The sequence below is a fragment of the Oryx dammah genome, unplaced genomic scaffold (genome assembly GCF_014754425.2).
Source record: "Oryx dammah isolate SB20612 unplaced genomic scaffold, SCBI_Odam_1.1 HiC_scaffold_25, whole genome shotgun sequence".
Lineage (NCBI taxonomy): Eukaryota > Metazoa > Chordata > Mammalia > Artiodactyla > Bovidae > Oryx > Oryx dammah.
In genome coordinates, this window is record NW_024070209.1 from 68,978,391 (window position 1) to 69,002,951 (window position 24,561).

Consider the following 24,561-nt stretch of genomic DNA (forward strand, 5'->3'; position numbering starts at 1 on the left):
AAGTTCTGACTGTTTTGGTAGCTCTCTGATGTTTGGAAACATCTTTTTAAATAACAGATGTGTTCTCCTGCTTTTTGAATATTCCTGATAGAACACTTGGTTTGATATAAGCCACAGCTTTAAGCAGAACCTGTTCAGTTTTTGAGTTCAGTGATTATATTTTTATTTCTAATTTCTTTCTGAATCTTTAAAAAATATTCTACATCATTTTTAATAGGCTGGAACATGATTCCCATTTCCCTTTTCATTACATGTTTATGTATATTTTATCACAATATAATTAATATACAATAAAATGTATAAATCTTAACAGTATAATTTAGTGAATTTTTACAATTGTGTATCCTAACCTCTCTCCTACTCTATCATAATCAACATATAGAATATTGTCAACATGTACAATATTGTCATAGTTCCAGAAAGTTCCCTTGTGTATCTTTCTAGTTAATTTTCCTCTTCTCCCTGAAATCCTCTGATTTTTATCTCCCATAGATTAGTTTTGCCCTTTTTTGAACTTTGTATAAGTAGAATCGTATAGTTACCTACTTGTGGCTTTTACATCTGCCTTCTTTTTCCCAGCATAACTTTTTGAGATTTATCCATGTTGTAGTTAATTCCTTTAATTCATTTCCTTGTTATTGTTGAGTAGTACTTCATTGGATGAGTACGAAACAGTTTGTTTATCCATTCTCCTATGGATGAACATTTGGGTTGTTTCCAGGTTTCGCCATTATTAATAAAACTGCCATGAACATCACTAGGTAAGTGTTTTTGTTAACGTTTGTCCTCTTCTATTTTCACTTATTTTATATTTTCTTTCTGATAATTTAAATATTTGAGTCACTTGGGATCTAAATCTTTGCTTTGTTTGTTCATTTTTTCCTGGTGGTTTGTTTTTGTGTTTTTGGTCATTTTGATTTGATCATATTTTGCAGACTGTGGGAATCCTGAGAGATTTGAGCAATTTTGTATTTGCACCTGTCAGGGACCCACCCAGGGTGATTTTTTTACGAAGAAGCACTTGAAATTTAATTTTCCCTCTGGGGTTCCCTGCATATAGATAGTATATTTTCAAGTTCCTCCTCTGGGAGGGAAGACTTCTGCTTATAAATTCCCAGGGGAATTTATAATTCCCCGGAAAAAAACTTTCTTTTTTTCCAACTCTGTGCTATGGCCTGAGACAGACAGTTTTCCCTTTCAGCTCTCACATTAACATTTCCCTCTAGCTTACCCCTCTGCAAGGGTGTAGCTCTTCAGAGATCCTGGGTACGTACTGAAGTCTCACTTCCAGCCTTCCATCTTGGGTTTCTCAGTGCCTGGTCTTGGATCTTCCATGGGACTATTAAAACAGGGCTTCTGAGATCTGTGTAGAGAATACAGAGCAAGCCTAGGTTTCTCTCATCAATCTCTTTTCAGTTAGCCTTCCATTTTTATTTATTTATTTTAAAAATATTTTTTTATTTATTAAAAAATAATTTTTTTCATTTTGGCTGTGCTGGGTCTTCATTGCCTTGTGGATTTTTCTCTAGTTGTGAGAGTGGGGGCACTACTCTGAGCTTCGGTGTGTGGGCTTCTCATTGTGGTGGCTTCTACTGTTGTGAAACACAGGTTCTAGGTGTACGGGCTCGGTAGTTGTGGCTTCTGGGCTCCAGAGCACAGGATCAGTAGTTTTGGTGCAAGGGCTTAGTTGCCCTGGACCAGGGATTAAACCTGTATCTCCTACGTTGGCAGGCAGATTCTTTACCACTGAGTCACTCGGGAAGCCCATACTTGGATTTTCAGACCTGTGATTTCCCCCTTACTTTCCTGTGAGCTTAGCTATGCAATCAAAAGACGTTTGTTACACCTATCCCATACTTTTACATGTTTGTAGGACAAGCTTCTCTCCCCTACTGCCTGTTCCCTGCCCTGGAGTGTATCTCTGCTTCACGTTTTCCATTTCCAGTATTCCTGTTTTTAGAGTAAGCAGGTTTGCTGCTTACTTATCATAAAATCCTGCATCATCACAGGATTTTTTTGGATAGCATTTTAGCATTTAATTCTTTTCATCTGTCTTCAATCAGAAATAGCATAGCTGTTTGCTACCTGGCCCCGTGGAGTGCTAGTTTTTATGAAGATTTTTGAATTGGTCTAGTTTCCTGCTTCCCCTCTCCCTTCGTGGTGTTGAGCAGAGTTCTGAGATGCCTCTCCTTCTTTACTCAAGTTAATGGTTGATGGTTTGGCCTTTTGTAATGTTTGCAGATTTCACCAGAACTGTACGATCCAAAGGCGTTCTCTTTCTCCTCCCTTGACTTGGCTCAGATAACAGTTACTCCCCTCCACTAGGCTTTGGGATTTTGGCTCTTTCTTAATTTTGTTGAAGGCAGATTTTCTTCATTTTCCATCGTTTTTGGAAAGAGGTGGTTTGATGCCCCAGAGAGAGCCCTTGTTAAGCTGCTGGTGGCTAAGGCCTCCTATGTGTCTGGAACAGAGGTGCCTGAGCCCCATCCCATTTCATCCCTTCCCATTGTGTTTGTCTGCTTCCTTGGCTAGATTAAAAATGTCTTTAGGACAGAACTGTCTTTGTTTTTGTACATATAGTGCCTGGGACATAGTGTGTGCACCAGAAGTATTTGTTCACTAAAAGACTTTGGTATCACTCAGAGGCTATGTCTTAGCATTTAGAGCTCCAGATGTGGGACTGTAGATCGCGACCCCCACATCTAAGGAATTTCCCTGGCCAAGTCCTGATGATGTGATGTTAAGGAATGACCACCTGCCTTAGGACCAGGAAACCTGGGTTTGTACATAAATATGTTAATTTCTCTGTGGCTTAGTCTTCCCTTAAAATGGGACTGTGATGGCTTGCTCTGCCTGCCTCGTGAGTTTGTAATAAGGATCAAAGTGAAAGTGAAAGCGCTCAGTCGTGTCCGACTCTTTGCAACCCCATGGACTGTAGCCCACCAGGCTCCTCCGTCCATGGGATTCTCCAGGCAAGAATACTGGAGTGGGTTGCCATTTCCTTCTCCAGGGCATCTTCCCAACCCAGGGATTGAACCCAGGTCTCCCACATTGCAGGCAGATGCTTTAACCTCTGAGCCACCAGCTCAAATAAGGACCAAATGTGGTCACAAATGTGAAAGTGCTTTAGAGATTGTGAAACTCTCTCTTTTCAGCTCTCATCATGGCAGAGGATCTGTGTGTTTCAGAGTTTAGGTAATTTACCCACTGTCACCTAATTCTAATCACCCCTCAGCCTTACACGCACATGTTACATGCACATGTCACCGGAGGGCAGCCCCGGCTTAATGTCTGGGAGTAAACTCTCTTGTGCCCTGAACAAAAGGGAATGTGGAGAGCCTGGAGTGATTGCCATGACCACTGGGTGTCACTCTTGGCCTTAAAACAATGTATTATCCCCCACCCTATAAATTTTCCTCTTCCTATCAGCTTCTGGGTATCTGAGTATGTGTTCTTATGGTTTTAAAATTCCTAGCAGCAACACTTGGAGCCATCATCCAGCACGTATTTCAGGCTTTGCTTTTAGGTGGCTCAGACGGTAAAGGATCTGCCTACAATGCAAGAGAAGATCTCCTGGAGAAGGAAATGGCAACCGACTCCAGTACTCTTGCCTGGAAAATCCTGCTGTTGGAGGAGCCTGCTAGACTACAGTCCATGGGGTCGCAAAGAGTCGAAAACGACTGAGCGACTTCACTTTCACTTTTCATGGGGATATCTGTGCAATTCTAATTGACTTCTTGTTCAGTCGCTCCATGTCTGTCACTTTGTGACCTCGTGGCTGCAGCACGCCAGGCTTCCCTGTCCTTCACCACCTCCTGGAGCTTTCTCAAACTCATATCCATCAAGTTGGTGATGCCATTCAACCATCTCTTCCTCTGTTGTCCCCCTCTCCTCCTGCATTCAATCTTTCCCAGCATCAGGGTCTTTTCTAATGAGTAGGCTCTTCGCATCAGGTGGCCAAAGTATTGGAGTTTCAGCTTCACATCAGTCCTTCCAATGAATATTCAGGATTGATTTCCTTTAGGATTGACTGGTTGGATCTCCTTGCAGTCCAAGGGCTTCTCAAGGGTCTTCTCCAACAGCACGGTTCTTCAGCACTCAGCCTTCTATATGGTCCAACTCTCATATCCATATGTGACTACTGGAAAAACCATAGCTTTGACTAGATGGACCTTTGTCAGCCAAGTAATGTCTCTGTTTTTTAATATGCTGTCTAGGTTGGTCATAACTTTTCTTCCAAGGAGCAAATGTCTCTTAATTTCATGGCTGCAATCACCGTCTGCAGTGATTTTGGAGCCCAAGAAAATAAAGTCTGTCACTGTTTCTCCATCTATTTGCCATGAAGTGATGGGACTGGATGCCACGATTTTAGTTTTTTTAATGTTGAGTTTTAAGCCATCTTTTTCACTCTGCTATTTCACCTTCATCAAGAGGCTCTTTAGTTTCTCTTCACTTTCTGCCATTAGGGTGATGTCATCTGCATATCTGAGGTTATTGATATTTCTCCCAGAAATCTTGATTCCAGCTTGTGCTTCATCTAGCCCAGCATTTTGCATTATGTACTCTGCATAGAAGTTAAATACGCAGCATGACAATATACAGCCTTGACATACTGCTTTCCCAATTTTGAACCAGTCTGTTGTTCCATGTACAGTTCTGACTGTTGCTTCTTGACCTACAAACAGGTTTCTCAGGAGGCAGGTAAGGCGGGCTGGTATTCCTGTTTCTTTAACAATTTTCCACCATTTGTTGTGATCCACACAGGCAAAGGCTTTGGTGTAGTCAGTGAAGCTGAAGTACATGCTTTTCTGGAATTCTCTTGCTTTTTCTGTGGTCCAACAGATGTTGGCAATTTGATCTCTGGTTTCTCTGCCTTTTCTAAATCCAGCTTGAATATCTAGAAGTTCTCGGTTTCTGTACTATTGAAGCCTGGCTTGGAGAATTTTGAGCATTACTTTGCTAGCATGTGAAATGAGTGCAATTGTGTGGTAGTTTGAATTTTCTTTGGCACTGCCTTTCTTTGGGATTGGAATGAACACTGACCTTTTCCACAGTTCTGTGGCCAGTGCTGAGTTTTCCAAATTTAATGGCAGATTGAGTGCAACACTTTCACAGCATCATCTTTTAGGATTTGAAATCACTCAGCTGGAATTCCATTACCTCCATTAACTTTGTTCATAATGATGCTTCTTAAGGCCCCCTTGACTTTGCACTCCAAGATGGTGGTCACACCATTGTCTTGTCTACAGTGAGACAAGAGAGACACCCAGAGGCAGGACCTACTGTTAGTTAGAGAGCAGTCTCTGAGTCAGTGAAATGTTAGAGCAATTTAATATCAGATTTGTGTTGAATATTAGAACTGTGAGCTCCCTGAAGTCTTAATGTCTTCTAGTTGCCCAGCTGGGGCAATTGGCCAAGGAAACTTTTGATTAGCTGGAGTTTTATGGAATGAAACATTTCCTATGACTGTTTTTTTTTTTTTTTCGTGAAAGAGGAAATAAATGATTCTTAAAAGAGAAAAATAATAGTTATAAAAAGAAGCATTTTTCTTGCCCCTCTTTAATAGATGTTCTTGTGTTGCTGTGCTGTGCTTAGTTGCTCAGTTGTGTCCGACTCTTTGCGACCCCATGGACTGTAGCCCACCAGGCTTCTCTGTCCGTGGAGATACTAGAGTTTGCCATGCCCTCCTCTGGGGGTCTTCCCAGCCCAGGGATCGAACCTAGGTCTCCTCCATTGCAGGTGAATTCTCTACCCTCTGAACCACCAGTTGGTAAAGAGTCTGCCTTCAGTGGGGAAGACCCAGATTCAGTCCCTGGGTTGGGAAGATCCCCTGGAGAAGGAAATGGCAACCCATGTCAGCATTCTTGCTGGAGAATCCCCATGGACAGAGAAGGCTGGTGGGCTACAGTCCACGGAGTCACAAAGAGTCAGACACGAGTGAGTGACTAACACTTTCACTTTCTTTTCTAGTGTTAAATAATGTTGAATCTCAATACTATATATTATCACAACATGAAAGTTTTGTTTTGAGTGGAAGATCAGTGTTTTTCTTAGTCTATATCATGACAGAAAGATTGAGAGCACAGACTCTGGCCTCATACTGCTTGGGTTTGAATCTTGGCTGGAACACTTACTAGCTATAAAATCTTGGGCAATGTGCTTTGTCCTTCTGATCCTAAGATCTCTTCCTACCTCATAGGCTTATTTAAGTATAAACTGATATTAGTAGAAAACACTTAACATTCTTGAACTTTTTAAAGCCCTTTTATTTCATTCTTATAAAAACCCTATGAAATAGGCAGGATGGGGATTGTTGTTGCTTTCTTGACAGAGGAGGAAATTGCAGTCCAAAGAGGTTAGGTGATTTGTGAAACTCCATAGTACTAATAAAGGACAGGTGTCCTGGATGCCAACTCAGGCTGCTTCTTTTTAATCCATTTTTTAAAAAATATAAATTTATTTATTTTAATTGGAGGCTAATTACTTTACAGTATTGTAGTGGTTTTGCCATACATTGACATGAGTCCGCCATGGGTGTACATGTGTTCCCCATCCTGAACGCCCCCTCCCCTCCCCATCCCATTCCTCTGGGTCATCCCATTGCACCAGCCCCGAGCACCCTGTCTCATGCATTAAACCTGGACTAGTGATCCGATTCACATATGATAATATACATGTTTCAATGTTTCAACGCCATTCTCCCAAATCATCCCACCCTCTCCCTCTCCCACAGAGTCCAAAAGACTGTTCTATACATCTGTGTCTCTTTTGCTATCTCGCATAGAGAGTTATCATTACCATCTTTCTAAATTCCATATATATGCGTTAGTATACTATATTGGTGTTTTTCTTTTTGGCTTACTTCACTCTGTATAATAGGCTCTGGTTTCATCCACCTCATTAGAACTGATTCAAATGTATTCTTTTTAATGTCTGAGTAATATTCCATTGTGTATATGTACCACAGCTTTCTTATCCATTCTTCTGCTGATGGACCTCTAGGTTGCTTCCATAAACAGTGCTGTGATGAACATTACCGTACACATGTCTCTTTCAATTCTGGTTCCCTTGGTGTGTATGCCCAGCAGTGGGATTGCTGGGTCATATGGCGGTTCTATTTCTGTTTTTTTAAGGAATCTCCACACTGTTCTCCATAGTGGCTGTACTAGTTTGCATTCCCACCAACAGTGTAAGAGGGATCCCTTTTCTCCACACCCTCTCCAACATTTTTTGTTTGTAGACTTTTGGATAGCAGCCATTCTGACTGGCGTGAAATGGTACCTCATTGTGGTTTTGATTTGCATTTCTCTAATAATGAGTGATGTTGAGCATCTTTTCATGTGTTTGTTAGCCATCTGTATGTCTTCTTTGGAGAAATGTCTGTTGAGTTCTTTGGCCCATTTTTTGATTGGGTCATTTATTTTTCTGGAATTGAGCTGCAGGAATTGCTTGTATATTTTTGAGATTAATTCTTTGTCAGTTGCTTGATTTGGTATTATTGTCTCCCATTCTGAAGGCTGTCTTTTCACCTTGCTTATAGTTTCCTATGTTGTGCAGAAGCTTTTAAGTTTAATTAGGCCCTATTTGTTTATTTTTTGCTTTTATTTCCAATATTCTGGGAGGTGGGTCATAGAGGATCCAGCTGTCATTTATGTCAGAGAGTGTTTTGCTTATGTTTTCCTCTAGAAGTTTTATAGTTTCTGGTCTTAACGTTTAGATCTTTAATCCCTTTTGAGTTTATTTTTTTTGTGTGGTGTTAGAAAGTGTTCTAGTTTCATTCTGTTACAAGTGGTTGACCAGTTTTCCCAGCACCTCTTGTTAAAGAGATTGTTTCTTCTCTGTTGTATATTCTTGCCTCCTTTGTCAAATATAGGGTGTCCATAGGTGCATGGATTTATTTCTGGGCTTTCTATTTTGTTCCACTGATCTATATTTCTGTCTTTGTGCCAGTACCATACTGTCTTGATGACTGTAGCTTTGTAGTATAGCCTGAAGTCAGGCAGGTTGATTCCTTCAGTTCCATTCTTCTTTCTCAAGATTACTTTGGCTATTCGAGGTTTTTTGTATTTCCATACAAATTGTGAAATTATTTGTTCTAGCTCTGTGAAAATACCATTGGTAGCTCGATAGGGATTGCATTGAATCTGTAGATTGCTTTGGGTAGTATACTCATTTTCACGATATTGATTCTTCCAATCCATGAACATGGTATATTTCTCCATCTATTTGTGTCCTCTTTGATTTCTTTCATCAGTGTTTTATAGTTTTCTATATATAGGTCTTTAGTTTCTTTAGGTAGATATATTCCTAAGTATTTTATTCTTGTCATTGCAATGGTGAATGGATTTGTTTCCTTAATTTCTCTTTCTGTTTTCTTATTGTTAGTGTATAGGAATGCAGGGGATTTCTGTGTGTTGATTTTATATCCTGCAACTTAACTATATTCATTGATTAGCTCTAGTAATTTTCTGGTGGAGTCTTTAGGGTTTTCTAGTGTAGAGGATCATGTCATCTGCAAACAGTGAGAATTTTACTCTTCTTTTCCAATATGGATTCCTTTTATTTCTTTTTCTGCTCTGATTGCTGTGGTGAAAAATTCCAAAACTATGTTGAATAGTAGTGGTGAGAGTGGGCACGCTTGTCTTTTTCCTGACTTTAGGGGAAATGCTTTCAAATTTTCACCATTGAGGATAATGGTTGCTGAGGGTTTGCCATATATAGCTTTTATTATGTTGAGGTATGTTCCTTCTATTCCTGCTTTCTGTAGGGTTTTTATCATAAATGGATGTTGAATTTTGTCAAAGGCCTTCTCTGCATCTATTGAGATAATCATATGGTTTTTATATTTCAATTTGTTAATGTGGTATATTACATTGATTGATTTGCAGACATTGAAGAATCCTTGCATCCCTGGGATAAAGCCCACTTGGTCATGATGTATGATCTTTTTAATATGTTGTTGAATTCTGTTTTCTAGAATTTTGTTAAGGATTTTTGCATCTATGTTCATCAGTGATATTGGCCTGTAGTTTTCTTTTTTTGTGGCATCTTTATCTGGTTTTGGTATTAGGGTGATGGTGGCCTCATAGAATGAGTTTGGAAGTTTACCTTCCTCTGCAATTCTCTGGAAGAGTTTGAGTAGGATAGGTGTTAGTTCTTCTCTAAATTTTTGGTAGAATTCAGCTGTGAACCCGTCTGGTCCTGGGCTTTTGTTTGCTGGAAGATTTCTGATTACAGTTTCAATTTCCGTACTTGTGATGGGTCTGTTACGATTTTCTATTTCTTGCTGGTTCAGTTTTGGAAAGTTGTACTTTTCTAAGAATTTGCCCATTTCTTCCAAGTTGTCCATTTTATTGGCGTATAGTTGCTAATAGTAGTCTCTTATGATCCTTTGTATTTCTGTGTTGTCTGTTGTGATGTCTCCATTTTCATTTTTAATTTCATTGATTTGATTCTTCTTCCTTTGTTTCTTGATGAGTCTGGCTAATGGTTTGTCAATTTTATTTATCCTCTCAAAGAACCAGCTTTTGGCTTTGTTGATTTTTGCTATGGTCTCTTTTGTTTCTTTTGCATTTATTTCTGCCCTAATATTTAAGATTTCTTTCCTTCTACTAACCCCGAGGTTCTTCATTTCTTCCTTTTCTAGTTGCTTTAGGTGTAGAGTTAGGTTATTTATTTGACTTTTTTTTTCTTGTTTCTTGATGTAAGCCTGTATTGCTATGAACCTTCCCCTTAGCACTGCTTTTACAGTGTCCCATAGGTTTTGGGTTGTTGTGGTTTCATTTTCATTCATTTCTATGCATATTTTGATTTCTTTTTTTTATTTCTTCTGTGATTTGTTGGTTACCTAGCAGCGTGTTGTTCAGCCTCCATATGTTGGAATTTTTAATAGTTTTTCTCCTGTAATTGACATCTAGTCTTACTGCAGTGTGGTCAGAAAAGAAGCTTGGAATGATTTCAATTTTTTTGAACTTACCAAGGCTATATTTATGGTGCAGGATGTGATCTATCCTGGATAAGCTTCCATGTGCACTTGAGAAAAAGGTGAAATTCATTGTTTTGGGGTGAAATGTCCTATAGATATCAATTAGGTCTAACTGGTCTATTGTATCATTTAAAGTTTGTGTTTCCTTGTTAATTTTCTGTTTAGTTGATGTATCCATAGGTGTGAGTGGGGTATTAAAGTCTCTCACTATTATTGTGTTATTGTTAATTTCCCCTTTCATACTTGTTAGCATTTGCCTTACATATTGTGGTGCTCCTGTGTTGGGTGCATATATATTTATAGTTGTTATATTTTCTTCTTGGATTGATCCTTTGATCATTATGTAGTGTCCTTCTTTGTCTCTTTTCACTGCCTTTATTTTAAAGTCTATTTTATCTGATATGAGTATTGCTATTCCTGCTTTCTTTTGGTCTCTATTTGCATGGAATATCTTTTTCCAGCCCTTCACTTTCAGTCTGTATGTGTCCCTTGTTTTGAGGTGGTTCTCTTGTAGACAACATATATAGGGGTCTTGTTTTTGTATCCATTCAGCCAGTCTTTGTCTTTTGGTTGGGTCATTCAACCCATTTACATTTAAGGTAATTATTGATAAGTATGATCCCATTTCCATTTACTTTGTTGTTTTGGATTCTAGTTTATACACCCTTTCTGTGTTTCTTGTCTAGAGAAGACCCTTTAGCATTTGTTGGAGAGCTGGTTTGTTGGTGCTGAATTCTCTCAGCTTTTGCTTGTCTGTAAAGCTTTTGGTTTTTCCTTCATATTTGAATGAGATCCTTGCTGGGTACAGTAATCTGGGCTGTAGGTTATTTTCTTTCATCACTTTAAGTATGTCCTGCCATTCCCTTTTGGCCTGAAGAGTTTGCATTGAAAGATCAGCTCTTATCCTTATGGGAATCCCCTTGTGTGTTATTTGTTGTTTTTCCCTTGCTGCTTTTAATATTTGGTCTTTGTGTTTGATCTTTGTTAATTTGACTAATATATGTCTTGTGGTGTTTTGCCTTGGGTTTATCCTGTTTGGGACTCTCTGGGTTTCTTGGACTTGGATGACTGTTTCCTTCCCCATTTTAGGGAAGTTTTCAACTCTTATCTCCTCAAGTATTCTCTCATGGTCTTTCTTTTTGTCTTCTTCTTCTGGGACTCCTATGATTCGAATGTTGGGGCATTTAACATTGTCCCAGAGGCCTCTGAGGTTGTCCTCATTTAATTCTTTTTTTCCTCTCTGCTTCATTCATTTCCACCATTCTATCTTCTACCTCACTTATCCTATCTTCTGCCTCCGTTATTCTACTGTTGGTTCCCTCCAGAGTGTTTTTGATCTCATTTATTGCATTATTCATTTTATATTGACTCTTTTTTATTTCTTCTAGGTCCTTGTTAAACATTTCTTGGATCTTCTCAATCCTTGTCTCCAGGCTAGTTATCTGTAACTCCATTTTGTTTTCAGTATTTTGGATCATTTTCACTATCTTTGTTCTGAATTCTTTATCAGGTGGATTCCCTATCTCTTTCTCTTTGGTTTCGTGGGCATTTATCCTGTTCCTTTACCTGCTGAGTATTTCTCTGCCTTTTCATCTTGTTTATATTGCTGTGTTTGGGGTGGCCTTTCCGTATTCTGGCAGTTTGTGGTTTCTCTTTATTGTGGAGGTTCCTCGCTGTGGGTGTGTTTGGATGGGTGGCTTGTCAAGGTTTCCTGGTTAGGGAAGCTTGTGTTGGTGTTCTGGTGGGTGGAGCTGGATTTCTTCTCTCTGGAGTAAGTTTTGAGATGTTAGTGGGTTTGGTGTGACTTTGGGCAGCCTGTATATTGAAGCTCAGGGTTATGTTCTTGTGTTGCTGGAGAATTTGCATGGTATGTCTTGCTCTGGAACTTGTTGACTCTTGGGTGGTGCTTGGTTTCAGTGTAGGTATGGAGGCTTTTGATGAGCTCTTATCGATTAATGTTCCCTGGAGTCAGGAGTTCTCTGGTGTTCTTAGGTTTTGGACTTAAGCCTCCTGCCTCTGGTTTTCAGTCTTATTCTTACAGTAGCCTCAAGACTTCTCCATCTATACAGCACTGATGATAAAACATCTAGGTTAATGATGAAAAGTTTCTCCACAGGGAGGGACATCCAGAGAGGTTCACAGAGTTATACATGAGGAAGAGAAGAGGGAGGAAGGAGATAGAGGTGACCAGGAGGAGAAGAGGGGGAATCAAAAAGGGAGAGAGAAAGCTAGCCAGTAATCACTTCCCTCTGTGCTCTCCACAGTCTGGACCCCTCAGAGATGTTCACGGAGTTACACAGAGAAGAGAAGAAGGAGGAAGGAGACAGAGGTGGCCAGGAGGAGAAAAGGGGGAATCAAAAGGAGAGAGAGATCCAGCCAGTAATCAGTTCCCTAAGTGTTCTCCACAGCTTGGAACACAGAGATTCACAGAGTTGGGTAGAGAAGAGAAGGGGGAGGGAGGAGATAGATGTGACTTGGTGGAGAAGAAGGAGAGTCAAAAGGGGGACAGAGCAGTCAAGCCAGTAATCTCACTCCCAAGTAAAAATGGATACTAAGATTAGGTTCTTAAAGGTACAAAATTGATAACAAATACCAAAAAGCAAAGATTAAAAATTTAGAGTAGAGGTTAGAGTCTCAAAAATACAATATTAAAAGAACAAAATAAAGTCACAAAAATTAGAAAATATATATATGAAGTTTGCTTTAAAAATAGGGTCTTTTTTTTTGCAAGGTAATAGTGGGCTAAAAAATGAAAATTAAAGGAGTAATAGAGAACTTAAAAATAAAAAAATTTTAAAAATGATAATAGTACAAATATATCTAGGAGTTTCTCTGGCGCTGTTGTGGACAGTATGGGGTTAGTTCATTTTCAGATAGTTCCTTGATCCAGCTTATACTTCTCAAAATCTACAGGCCTCTTCTTATGTAGTCAGTGCTAACTACAACATTTTAATCTGTTGCACCTGTCACTTCCAAAGCGGTTCCCTCTGTTTATTTTAGCTTCTTCTGTTGCTGGTCTCTTCAGTGTCTCATTTCTGCCCTGACACAATGGGGCAATGGTGGTCACTTTTTTAGGCTCACTTGTTCAGTCGTGCTGTGCAAAGGGAGGAACACTGCAAACAAATATCACTGGCGTGTGTGGGGAGTGCTCGCAGTATCTCGGCTGCACTGGGTTTGCCGTTGCTCACGGTGTGTGTGCTTTCATGGTCTACACTTCTCAGGCTCTAGGTTGCTCTGCTGGGAACTATCTGAGGCGGGCCCTGGGTTGTGCACACTTTCCAGGTCTAAGCCGCTCAGGTTCAGGTTCTCGGGCATTCCACAAAGGCACAGACTCAGTGGGCCTGCGTTTTGTGCTCTTCCCAGGTCTGAGCAGGTATCTGGCAGGTGCAGTCACCCCCAGGTAGGGGGTGCGTCTTATCGCCTCCTCCATCCCAGCTGCTCGGTTTTCTGGGTGTACAGCAGGCGCACCTTCTCAGGTGTGCCGTGTGTCTCTTCTGGGGAGCTGATCTCTGGCTGCAACCCTCCCGGCGGATGTCAGCCATCCAGAATCCCGAGAAGTCTTGGTTAGCAATGAAGCCTGCTTGCAGTTTGGTAGAGGATGCCTCTCTGGGGCTGTGATTGCCTCCTTGCTGGCTCTGGCTGCCCTCGCCTGCCTGTCTCTGGTGGGGGATGGGCCGGTCTGCAGCCAGCTAGCTCTGCTTAGTCCTTTGTTCTGTGAGTGGGCCTGGCAGTGTCTTAGGTTAGGGCTTTTCATGGGATAGTTCTCTCTCTCTCTTTCTCTCTCTCTCTCTCTGGCTATCCCACAGTCTGGGTTACTATCTCACGTTAGTTCCCTCAGATTGGCCTCGGGGCATTCAGGCCCCAGTCCTTACCCTAAGCAATGCAGCCAGCGCCTCCCTGTCCAGCTCCTGCTTGCAAGTGCCAGATGCAAGCATCTGGGCTGCTTCTCTGCTGGGAGTTGCCGTTAGGCACGTAATCTGTGGGTTTTATTTATTTATTTATTTATTTTTCCTCCCAGTTATGTTGCCCTCTGAGATTCCAAGACTTGCCACAGATCCGCAGGTGAGAGTGTTTCCTGGTGTTTGGAAACTTCTGATCCCTACCTCTTTTGTCTCTCTTTTTATCTTTTATATTTTGTCCTACCTCCTTTTGAAGACAATGGGCTGCCTTTCTGGGTGCCTGATGTCCTCTGCCAGCATTCAGAAGTTATTTTGTAGAATTTGCTCAGCTTTCAAATGTTCTTTCAATGAATTTGTGGGGGAGAAAGTGGTCTCCCCGTCCTACTCTTCTGCCATCTTAGGACTGCCCCCCTCTTTAGTCCATTTTTATGAAGATGGTGGAATTGGAAATTACTGCTGGAGAGTGAAAAAGTGGGTATGATAGGAATTTTAGTCCTTCTCTCCTATTCTTCCTGGTTTGGAGTTTGTCTTCACTGGGCTCTAGATTTTGAGTAAGAGTCTGAATATCAATTGAGGCTCTAGAAATTAGATTGTTATGTATCAAACCCTACTGGTTTTACTGGTTTTATGTATGAAGCCTTTGTTATTTTTATTGATTTATTCTTTGAAGTGTTTTGTATACATTTTATTCTCAAGTTTTAAGTATTTACAGCTGGAGTTTATTCTGGTCTTTCAATAAATATTTGTTGAATATCTACTGTGTACCAGGATATGGGCTAAAGGATTTCACATTGGTTTCTCATTTAATTCTCAGAACAACACTATACATTATGGTGAGTTGTCTCCATTTTACAAAGTTATTAAGGTCCATTGCAAGAAAGGAAAATTATAGGTAAATCACTCTTGGATAATGATACAAAAATTCTGACAAAATATTAGCAAACTGGTTCAACAACATAAAGAAAAGATAATACATCATGACCAAGTTGGATTTATGTAGGAAATCAAAGTTGGTTTGACATTAAGAAATTAGTCAATGCAATTTACTAAATTAACACAATAATGGAGAAAAATCATATGATGAGTTTAGTAGATTAAGTACATTTGATAAAATTTAACATTCATTCATGATAAAAAAAAATCCCTCCAAACTCTTAGCTAATGAAGTGTGAAGGGAAACTTCCTTGCTGCTGCTGCTGCAGTAAAGGCTATAGTAAACATAATGTGAAATTTTGAAAAATTTCCTGAAAGATCAGGCAGGAGAGAGTGATGTCCCCAGTGCCACTTCGGTCTTACATTGTACTGAAAGTACTAGCCAGGGAAATAAGGAGAAAAACAAAATGAATGGAAAGGAAGAAATAAAACTCTCATTATTTGTAGAAGATATGATTGTACACACAAAGTTCAGAAGATCCCACAGATGTGGAATTTGAATTATTAGATGAAATTGGTAAGGTCACTGGATACAAGGTCAGTGGTGAATAGCAACAAGTGATTAGAAAATGGAAATTAAAAAAATACTGCTTTCAATACACCCTGTGTTAGGAATAAATTTAAAGAAAGATATGTAAAACTTCTATTTTGGGTCTCCCTCCTCTGTATATATAATTTTACTTAATGCTACTGTTTTCACAGAGGTACCTAATTTTTATTTTCTGATAAGTCTTATGTGCTCAAAAGAGAACTGGCAAAACCTCTAGTCTTCTACCACAGTAGAGAATTGTAATCACTTGGGTACTTGAGTGGGCCTCTCTGCAGCTCTTAATCTTGTTTTCATCCCCATCCCTTGCCCCAGTCATTTGAGTTTTGTTTCCTGCAAATTCAGAGCTTTTGTGTGGTTCTGAGGGATAGATTGGTTTGCTTCTTAATGACTTCACTTTCTTCATGCTTAATTCTCAGCTTTGCTTAATTTCAGCTTTCTGTGTATTATAAGTGTATTATAATTTCAGCTTTCTGTGTATTATTATTAAGTCAGCTATCACTTCCATTTTCCAAAGCCTTGCTGATATCTTTTGACTGCCGTCGTCCTGTTTTCCCTCTTTGTCCTTTCAGATTCACACTTAAATCCTTTCATTGTCATATTACTAGTGTTGGAGGAGGAAGTAGAGATAAATGCATGGTTTCAATGTGCTATGTTTAACCAGAAGTTCTACACAAAGTTATAAAAAGCAAAATCACTTTGCAGTGTTTGTTGTGCTTGATTCCTATACAGGCCACTTCACACCTGCTGTCCCATACCTTGCCTACTTCCACAGTTCTCTTAGCTGCTCTCCTTCACAGGCCTTTGAGTTTGTTGCTGCTGGATCAGGAGATCTCTGGGGCCCAATTCAGCCTTGAAAACCTGTCTTCATATTGCATCCCCAGCTGTGTTTCACACCATGAGGATCTGGGGTTGACTGACAGGAAGGACTGCAATCCTTGAGTCGTCAATCCCCTGGTTCATGAAGTTGTCTTTTGGGCTTGAAAGAACACAGACCAGCTTGAACAGTGCCATTAATTAAAGCATATTCTAATTGATTGGATAATCCCAAGGTAGCTTAAGTTTAAGGGAGTGAAGGGATAGAGGAAATAGGAATAGATGCAGAAATTTAGAGAGAAACCTCTCCTTCTTTTAGGCTCATTCCAGCTACAAGTACCTGATAAAAAATGTCTCCTTATCCTATTATTTGCTGAGTGAATGGCTTTCCTTTCTACCCTCTCTTTGCTTTTCCTCTGCCCCCAAACATCTATAGTGTCTCCTAACTATGAGGCTGTGGGAGTATAGTGACCAGGTGTGGGAATGTCAGCAATTCTAGTTATGCTTCCACTGCTTACCAGCTCTGTGGCTTTGGGCAAGGAACTTTACCTCCTTGTGCCTCAGTCTCTTCACCTTCAAACTGGATCAATAATAATGCTCACCTCATATAGTTTTTGTGAGAATTAAATACATTAATATGTAAAAGTACTTAGAATTGTGCCAGCCATGTATTAAGCACTTGGTGCACAGCTGTTAATTATTATCATGTGCTTTTCTCTATACTCAAGAGATCATGGTCTACATGAATAGGCAAGACAGATTAATATTTGCATGCAGGGACTTCTGTGAGGGCAAAGAAGTATAGTAACAACTCAGTGGGGATTGTTGACTGGTGGTTATGGAAAGTTAATGTGTAGAGGACATTTGGGAAAGAATCCTAGAGCTAGTGGTGATACTTGAGTTGAGCCACAGAGGGGAAAGTAGGAGTTAGCCATCATCAGAATGTAAGCTTCATGAGGGTAGCAACTTATCCTTGGTACCTGCCCCATAGTAGGTACTCAGTAACTATTTGTTGAATGAATGGATTGAGTGATAAACTGAAAGAGTGGGCCAGGGGAATAAAGAATTCCATACAGGAGAAGCAGTATGTGGGAAGGCACAGGGTTCAGAGAATGCATGACACACAATTGAGGGGAGTGGAAGGGCATAGTAGAGCATGAGCTCAAGGTCTGTGTCAGAGGGAGGAAGCCAGAGAGGAGGCAGGCCCAGGACCAGTGAGAACGTGGAAGTGCTTTTTGCAGGACACAAAACCAATGAGCTCATTTAGTGGCAGGTGGGCCCCAGACCCTCATTTTCTTAGATAATGTCTCACACAATTGATAATGTCTCACACAATTCCAAATAATATCAACCAAGAGTTTTTTTTTTAAGTCGCTCAGTCGTGTCTGACTCTTTGTGACCCCATCGACTATAGAATCCATAGAATTCTCTAGGCCAGAATGCCGGAGTGGGTAGCCTTTCCCTTCTCCAGGGGATCTTCCCAACCCAGGGATCAAACCCAGGTCTCCCACATTGCAGGTTACTCTTTACCAGCTGAGCCACAGGGGAAGCCTGAGAATACTGGAGTGGGTAGCCTATCCCTTCTCCAGCGGATCTTCCTGACCCAGGAATTGAACCGGAGTCTCCTTCATTGCAGGCGGATTCTTTACCAACTGAGCTTCAAGTTTACACTTTTATAATGCTTTCATTATAAAAATGCTTTCATTTGTTCATTGCTCTACAATGAACAAAGCATTTTCACATGTATTATCTCAAGAATCATTGTACCTTGTGATATCTACATTTTACATATAGGAAAACTGAGGCTTAGGGTTATGGGATTTACCAAGGTTACTCCCACTCTAGTATTCTTGGGCTTCCCTTCTGGCTCAACTGGTAAAGAATCCACCTGCAATGCAGGAGACCTGGGTCTGAACCCTGTGTTGGGAAGATCCCCTGGAGAAAGGAAAGGCTAGCCATTCCAGTATTTTGGCCTGGAGAATTCCATGGACTATACAGTCCATGGGATCAAAAAGAGTTGGACGCGACTGAGCAACTTTCACTTTTCACTTTCACTTTCAAGGTTACTCAACTGATAAGTTGCAAACCTGAGATTCAAATTAGGGCTTTGGAATTTAGACCTAGTACTCTTTCTCTCCCGTAACAGTGGTTGCATTGATTTGCATTTCTTTGGAGAGCGTAGTGCTTCACTGTTGTTGCAGAAATGCAAATTTATAGTATACTGAATAGTATAAAACACCCATGTGTCATCTAGCAATAGAAACATTACCCACCATCCCAGAAGTTTTTTATGTCCTCCACTCTGATCTCAGCCCCCTTCTTTCCTCCCTCTAGAGGTAATCACTCTCATGACTGGTACAGTAATAACTTTGTTGCTTTTCTTTCTAGTTAAAGCATCTATGAATGCAGACTGTTTTTAGATCAGTCAAATAAGCATTTATAATCCAGGCATGTTTTCATTAGCCTGTAATAGAGGGACCACTTCTGTGGCTTAATGCATAATTATTCTTTTGTTGAATGTTTAGTGAGCATCTCCTAAGAGCCCAGAAGTTGGGTTCTGAGGTAAAAGTAGACCCTGTCCTCAGATTGGAACAACTTTACTGTCACTGCTTTAATAATTGGTTTGGTTTTTAATTAGAGGTAAACAATAACAGGAACAGTAACTAACCCACAACTCTGGAATACGAACACTTGATGTCACTTGAGTTTTCACAGGTGTGCCTTCACCCCACCTGGCTAGGTTATCTGTCTCTGTTCTGTGATTGATGGCAGGGCAGTCAGAACACCAGCTCCTCATTTTGACCACTTGCTATCATGTTGGCAATTGGAATCTTTAGAGATAAATTTATTTTACAGTGTTTCTCAAATATGAAAATTCATAGCCTCTTGAGAATACATCTGCATATTTCCAGTTTGAGAGATCCTTTACTAAAAGTTAAGCACTTGTAGTTCTGGGTTATCACGTGGTATCAGTATGTCAATACCCAGTTATGACACTAACATTGAAATCTCATGACAGTATTCAGTTATCAGTGGCCATCCATGAGATACAGAATAAACTTAGATTGATATGTAAAGGTTATCATAAAAAATGGAAATAGAAAAAAAATTCTTAGAGCTTTGAATTCCTGAGGATGTCTCTATAAGCCCCAGTTTGAGAAACTCTGTTATACTTTGTTAATGAAAAGCCATGAACTTCTGTGTTGATTGGAATTATAGATAAACCCATGACCAGTCTGCTTTTACACTTTGATATCATCATTCTTTTTCAGATTCTTTACCCATATAGATTATTACAGAATAGTGAGTAGAATTCCCTGTGCTATACAATAACACGTTGACTCCAAGGGAAACTGCTCAGTGCAGAGGGTGGATGACTCAGGGTTGCAAATTGTTCCTGGATAATCTGTGAGTAATCAGTAGCAAACTAAGTCAAGAGACCTGTCATTGTATCCCCAGCAGATGTTATTTTAAATTTCCATTGAAGAACTGGGAGATGATCTGTTTTTCTAGTCTGGTTACTTTTAAAGTAGATGTTTCAGGTTTTGCTCTGTTTGTTATTTCTCTGACTATCAGTCCCAATGGATTAAATAACTCACTGTGCCAGTTTGACCTATGTTTGTTCTAACATATGGAACAGAGTTAATGAGCTTGTTATGATTACCAGCAGGATCCGACCCATAGGGTAATGGAATTTCTGAACAGAACAGAAAAGAACCAGCATTGACTAACTGATTGTTGCAGCAGCCTCCTATCTTGTTTCTGTGTCGTCACTCTTCATCTGCTCCAATCCGTTTTCCTCACAGCTCACCTATTTGTGTCAGGTTCCCTAGAAGCAAAGCCTGGGCTGGGGTTTGGGGATGCTAGTGTATGAGCTTTATTGAGAGAATGCTCTCTTGAGAAGGAGAGTAAGGGAAGCAGGACATAGGAGGAGGAAAAAAATGTAAGGATGTGGTCTCAGCTAGAGCTCTGCTTCAGCTTGATCCTGTGGGATATTCTGGAGTAGAAATGGCACCACAAAGGTGGTCCCATCTTGAGGCAAAGGGGCCATTCCTTTGCACCCCATGTCAACCATTCTGTGGCTAGTGGAGATGGGCCAAGGACAGTTCTTCAAAGAGGAGGGGCAGCTGTGAGCATTAGCAGCCAGTACTCACAACAGTGGGACATGGGTGATGTGCTAGAAGAGATGATCTGGCTGGGCAGGAGCTGGGCACATGACACTAGGTAATCTTAAAATGCAGATTTGATGCTGATAGCTGGTAAATTGACTTGCTTAGGAGCACACATCTAGTGCTTTGCAGATAACAGCCTGCATTCCTTAAAGTTTAGCCTAACTTCTGTGGTATTTAGTGATTTTCCCAAGGCCATGTAGCTTGTAGTTAAAATGCTTCTTTTGAGATTGTTTCTTGGGGTGGAGCTATAGCAACAACAACAGCAACCCCTCCACCCCCCAAATATTTCTTATAATTAGAACAGGCTTGGTGGTGAGACACTCTGGGACTGGACTGGCCCTGGGAGGAGAGTAGCCTGTAACATCCAAAAGACACTAATCCAGTGAGTTGGACAGCATTGGGGTCTCTATAAAATGGCATTCTTATAGCCAGGTGGGTAACAGAGAAATTCTGAAGTGGGACATGAAGGGCCCAAGCATCCTCCCAAACCTGTGGCAACGTAACTGTCCTGTCCCCTGAGGGCGATGCCCTTGTCTTTGTCAGGTTAGCTTGGGGACTGTGTGGGGCTGTTCCTTAAAGACTTTGTTGAACAGGCGCTAACAAAGGGAAAAAAATTCTTAGAGCTTTGAATTCCTGAGGCTGTCTCTACAAGCCCCAGTTTGAGAAACTCTGTTATACTTTGTTAATGAAAAGCCATGAACTTCCATGTTGATTGGAATTATAGATAAGCCCATGACCAGTCTGCTTTTGCACCTTGATATCATCAAAGTAGATCTACTATCTGGTTGTGTTTAGGTTTCGTTCTTGTAACCCTTTTTTCTTGTAAGGCAGGGGCTAACAAGAACTATACTTTGATTCAAATCTTTAGTAAAATAAAGAATTCTTAAATTTCCAATTTAAGAAGCTCAAATGAGGAGCTGGGTCCCAGAGGGAACTGTATTATTTTGTTACAAACTAGTTGTTGCTTCGTTTTGGTGAGAATTAAGCTTTTCCCTGAAGTCACTGGATGGCTTGATGATCTTCATAGCAATTAAAGATGCAGTTTGGAAGCTGGTGCCATATGAAAGGAGCTTTCCCTATGGTCCATATCCCGTGTGCTCTATTGACTGGCAAATATGACACAGAGAATTTCAAGCATAATGGCAAATATGACACAGAGAATTTCAAGCATAATGATTGCTTATTCAACTAGATCAAATGATATTTCTGAAAGCTTTTTTTTTTTTTGAGCTAATATGTTTGTTTCTGACTCATTCTGATTAGTGGGGCATTGAATTATAAAGAACAGATTGGAAATTATTTTATTGATTTTTTATCTTTTTCATTTACCAAAGATGAGAGTGAATTTCTCTTGCCTCAGTGTTGTTCAGCTGTGAGTAAAGCAAAGGATGTTAGGAGGTTTGGGTACAGTCATTTTGGAACCATTATAGTCTGACTTAGCTGCCCTGGCCCATAAACACTTAGGGAAGTGCATTGTGGAGCAAAAGAGAACTTCACTCTGCTGTCTAAAGGGCAAAGTCAACTTTTCTTAATGGCCCTGGCTGCAGTAGCCATTGGGAGAACTCAATGGCCTGTGTAAGCAGTGTTCAGCAGAGGTCTCAAGAGCTTGCCAAGCCCTTGAGATCATAACGTGGGACAGCAAAGGCCATTCTCTTGGCTCAGATTCTTTGGGAATTGTCTGATTCAGGTTATTCCTTTCTGCCCTGCCTCCAGTCTTTTATCAGGAGGGAGAATGAGAAGAGTTTATTTCTGTTGGATCCAGGAGAAACAGTTTTTTTTTCACTATTTACAAGAAGGAGGCGTTGGGTGAGGAACAGGAAAACATTATTTTCTTTCATTTTTTTCTTTCTCAAGGACTCTCTGTATTTCCACTTCTAAATTGTTTAAACAATTAATAATAAAAAATCATGTTTAGGATGTCTTTAGAGTGTCCTCTGTTTTTTGTTTTCCTAAATGATTTCTAAAGTTATGCAAAGTGAAAATTTTTCAGTGCACTATTAGCAAACAGTAATGAGTCACTTACATCAGTTCAGCTCAGTTTAGTCACTCAGTTGTGTCCAACTCTTTGTGACCCCATGGACTGCAGCACGCCAGGGTTCCCTGTCCATCACCAACTCCCAGAACCTGCTCAAACTCATGTCCATTGAGTCAGTGATGCCATCCAACCATCTCATCCTCTGTCATCCCTTTCTCCTCCTGCCTTCAATCTTGCCCAGAATCAGGGTCTTCCAATGAGTCAGTTCTTCACATCAGGTGGCCAAAGTTTTGAACCTTCAGCTTCAGCATCAGTCCTTCCAGTGAATATTCAGGACTGATTTCCTTTAGCATGGTGGATCTCCTTGCAGTCCAAGGGACTCTAAAGACTCTTCTCCAACACCACAGTTCAAAAGCATCAGTTCTTAAGCACTCAGCTTTCCTTATGGTCCAGCTCTCCCATTCATACATGACTACTGGAAACACCATAGCTTTGATTAGATGGACCTTTGTTCGCAAAGTAATGTCTCTGCTTTTTAATATGCTGTCTAGGTTGGTCATAGCTTTTCTTCCAAGGAGCAAGAATCTTTTGATTTCATGGCTGCAGTCACCATTCACAGCAATTTTGGAGCCCAAGAAAATAAAGTTTGTTACTGTTTCCATTGTTGCCCCATTTGTTTGTCCTGAAGTGATGAGACCAGATGCCATGATCTTAGTTTTCTGAATGTTGAATTTTAAGCCAACTTTTTCACTCTCCTCTTTCACTTTCATCAAGAAGCTCCTCAGTTCCTCTTCTCTTTCTGCCAGAAGGGTGGTGTCATCTGCATATCTGAGGTTATTGATATTTCTCAAGGCAGTCTTGATTCCAGCTTGTGCTTCATCCAGCCCAGCATTTCACATTATGTACTCTGCATATAAGTTAAATAAGCAGGGTGATAATATACAGCCTTGACATACTTACTTACATAGACACTTTGCTACGTAGATGATGCTTTGAAAGTGCTGCACTCAATATGCCAGCAAATTTGGAAAACTCAGCAGTGGCCACAAGACTGGAAAGGTCAGTTTTCATTCCAGTCCCTAAGAAAGGCAATGCCAAAGAATGTTCAAACTACCGCACAATTGCACTCGTCTCACATGCTAGTAAAGTAATGCTCAAAATTCTCCAATCCATGCTTCAACAATATGTGAACTGTGAACTTCCAGATATTCAAGCTGGTTTTAGAAAAGGCAGAGGAACCAGAGATCAAATTGCCAATATCTGCTGGATCATCAGAAAAGCAAGAGAGTTCCAGAAAAACATCTATTTCTGCTTTATTGACTATGCCAGAGCATTTAACTGTGCTCAATTCAGTTCAGTCACTTAGTCATATCTGACTCTTTGCAACCCCATGAACCACAGCATGCCAGGCCTCCCTGTCCATCACCAACTCCCGGAGTTCATCCAAACCCATGTCCATTGAGTCGGTGATGCCATCCAACCATCTCATCCTCTGTCGTCCCCTTCTCCTCCTGCCCTCAATCTTTCCCAGCATCAGGGTCTTTTCAAATGATTCAGCTCTTCATATCAGGTGGCCAAAGTACTGGGTGGATCACAATAAACTGGAAAATTCTGAAAGAGATGGGAATACCAGACCACCTGACCTGCCTCTTGAGAAACCTGTATGCAGGTCAGGAAGCAACAGTTAGAACTGGACATGGAACAACAGACTTTCCAAATAGGAAAAAGAATACGTCAAGGCTGTATATTGTCACCCTGCTTATTTACCTTCAATGCAGAGTACATCATGAAAAATGCTGGGCTGGATGAAGCACAAGCTGGAATCAAGATTGCCGGGAGAAGTATCAATAACCTCAGGCACGACTGGGCAACTTCACTTGCACTTTTCATTTTCATGCATTGGAGAAGGACATGGCAACCCACTCCAGTGTTCTTGCCTGGAGAATCCCAGGGACGGGGGAGCCTGGTGGGCTGCTGTCTATGGTGTTGCACAGAGTCGGACACGACTGAAGCGACTTAGCAGCAGCAGCATGCATATGACACCACCCTTATGGCAGAAAGTGAAGAAGAACTAAAGAGCCTCTTGATGAAAGAGGAGAGTGAAAAAGTTGGCTTAAAGCTCAACATTCAGAAAACTAAGATCATGGCATCTGGTCCCATCACTTCGTGGCAAATAGATGGGGAAACAGTGGAAATAGTGGCAGACTGCAGATGGTGACCACAGCCAAGAAATT

The 24,561-nt window shown here is 40.6% G+C and overlaps 1 long non-coding RNA gene across 1 annotated transcript; it reads right to left on the reverse strand.

Annotated features, from left to right (window-relative positions):
• Positions 1-12,749: 12,749 nt before the first annotated feature.
• On the reverse strand, positions 12,750-23,344 carry LOC120851402. Its single transcript, XR_005718318.1, has 3 exons — positions 23,335-23,344; positions 16,730-16,739; positions 12,750-12,884 (listed from the first exon to the last, which is right to left on the reverse strand). It is a non-coding gene; the product is annotated as an uncharacterized LOC120851402 (long non-coding RNA).
• Positions 23,345-24,561: the final 1,217 nt, after the last annotated feature.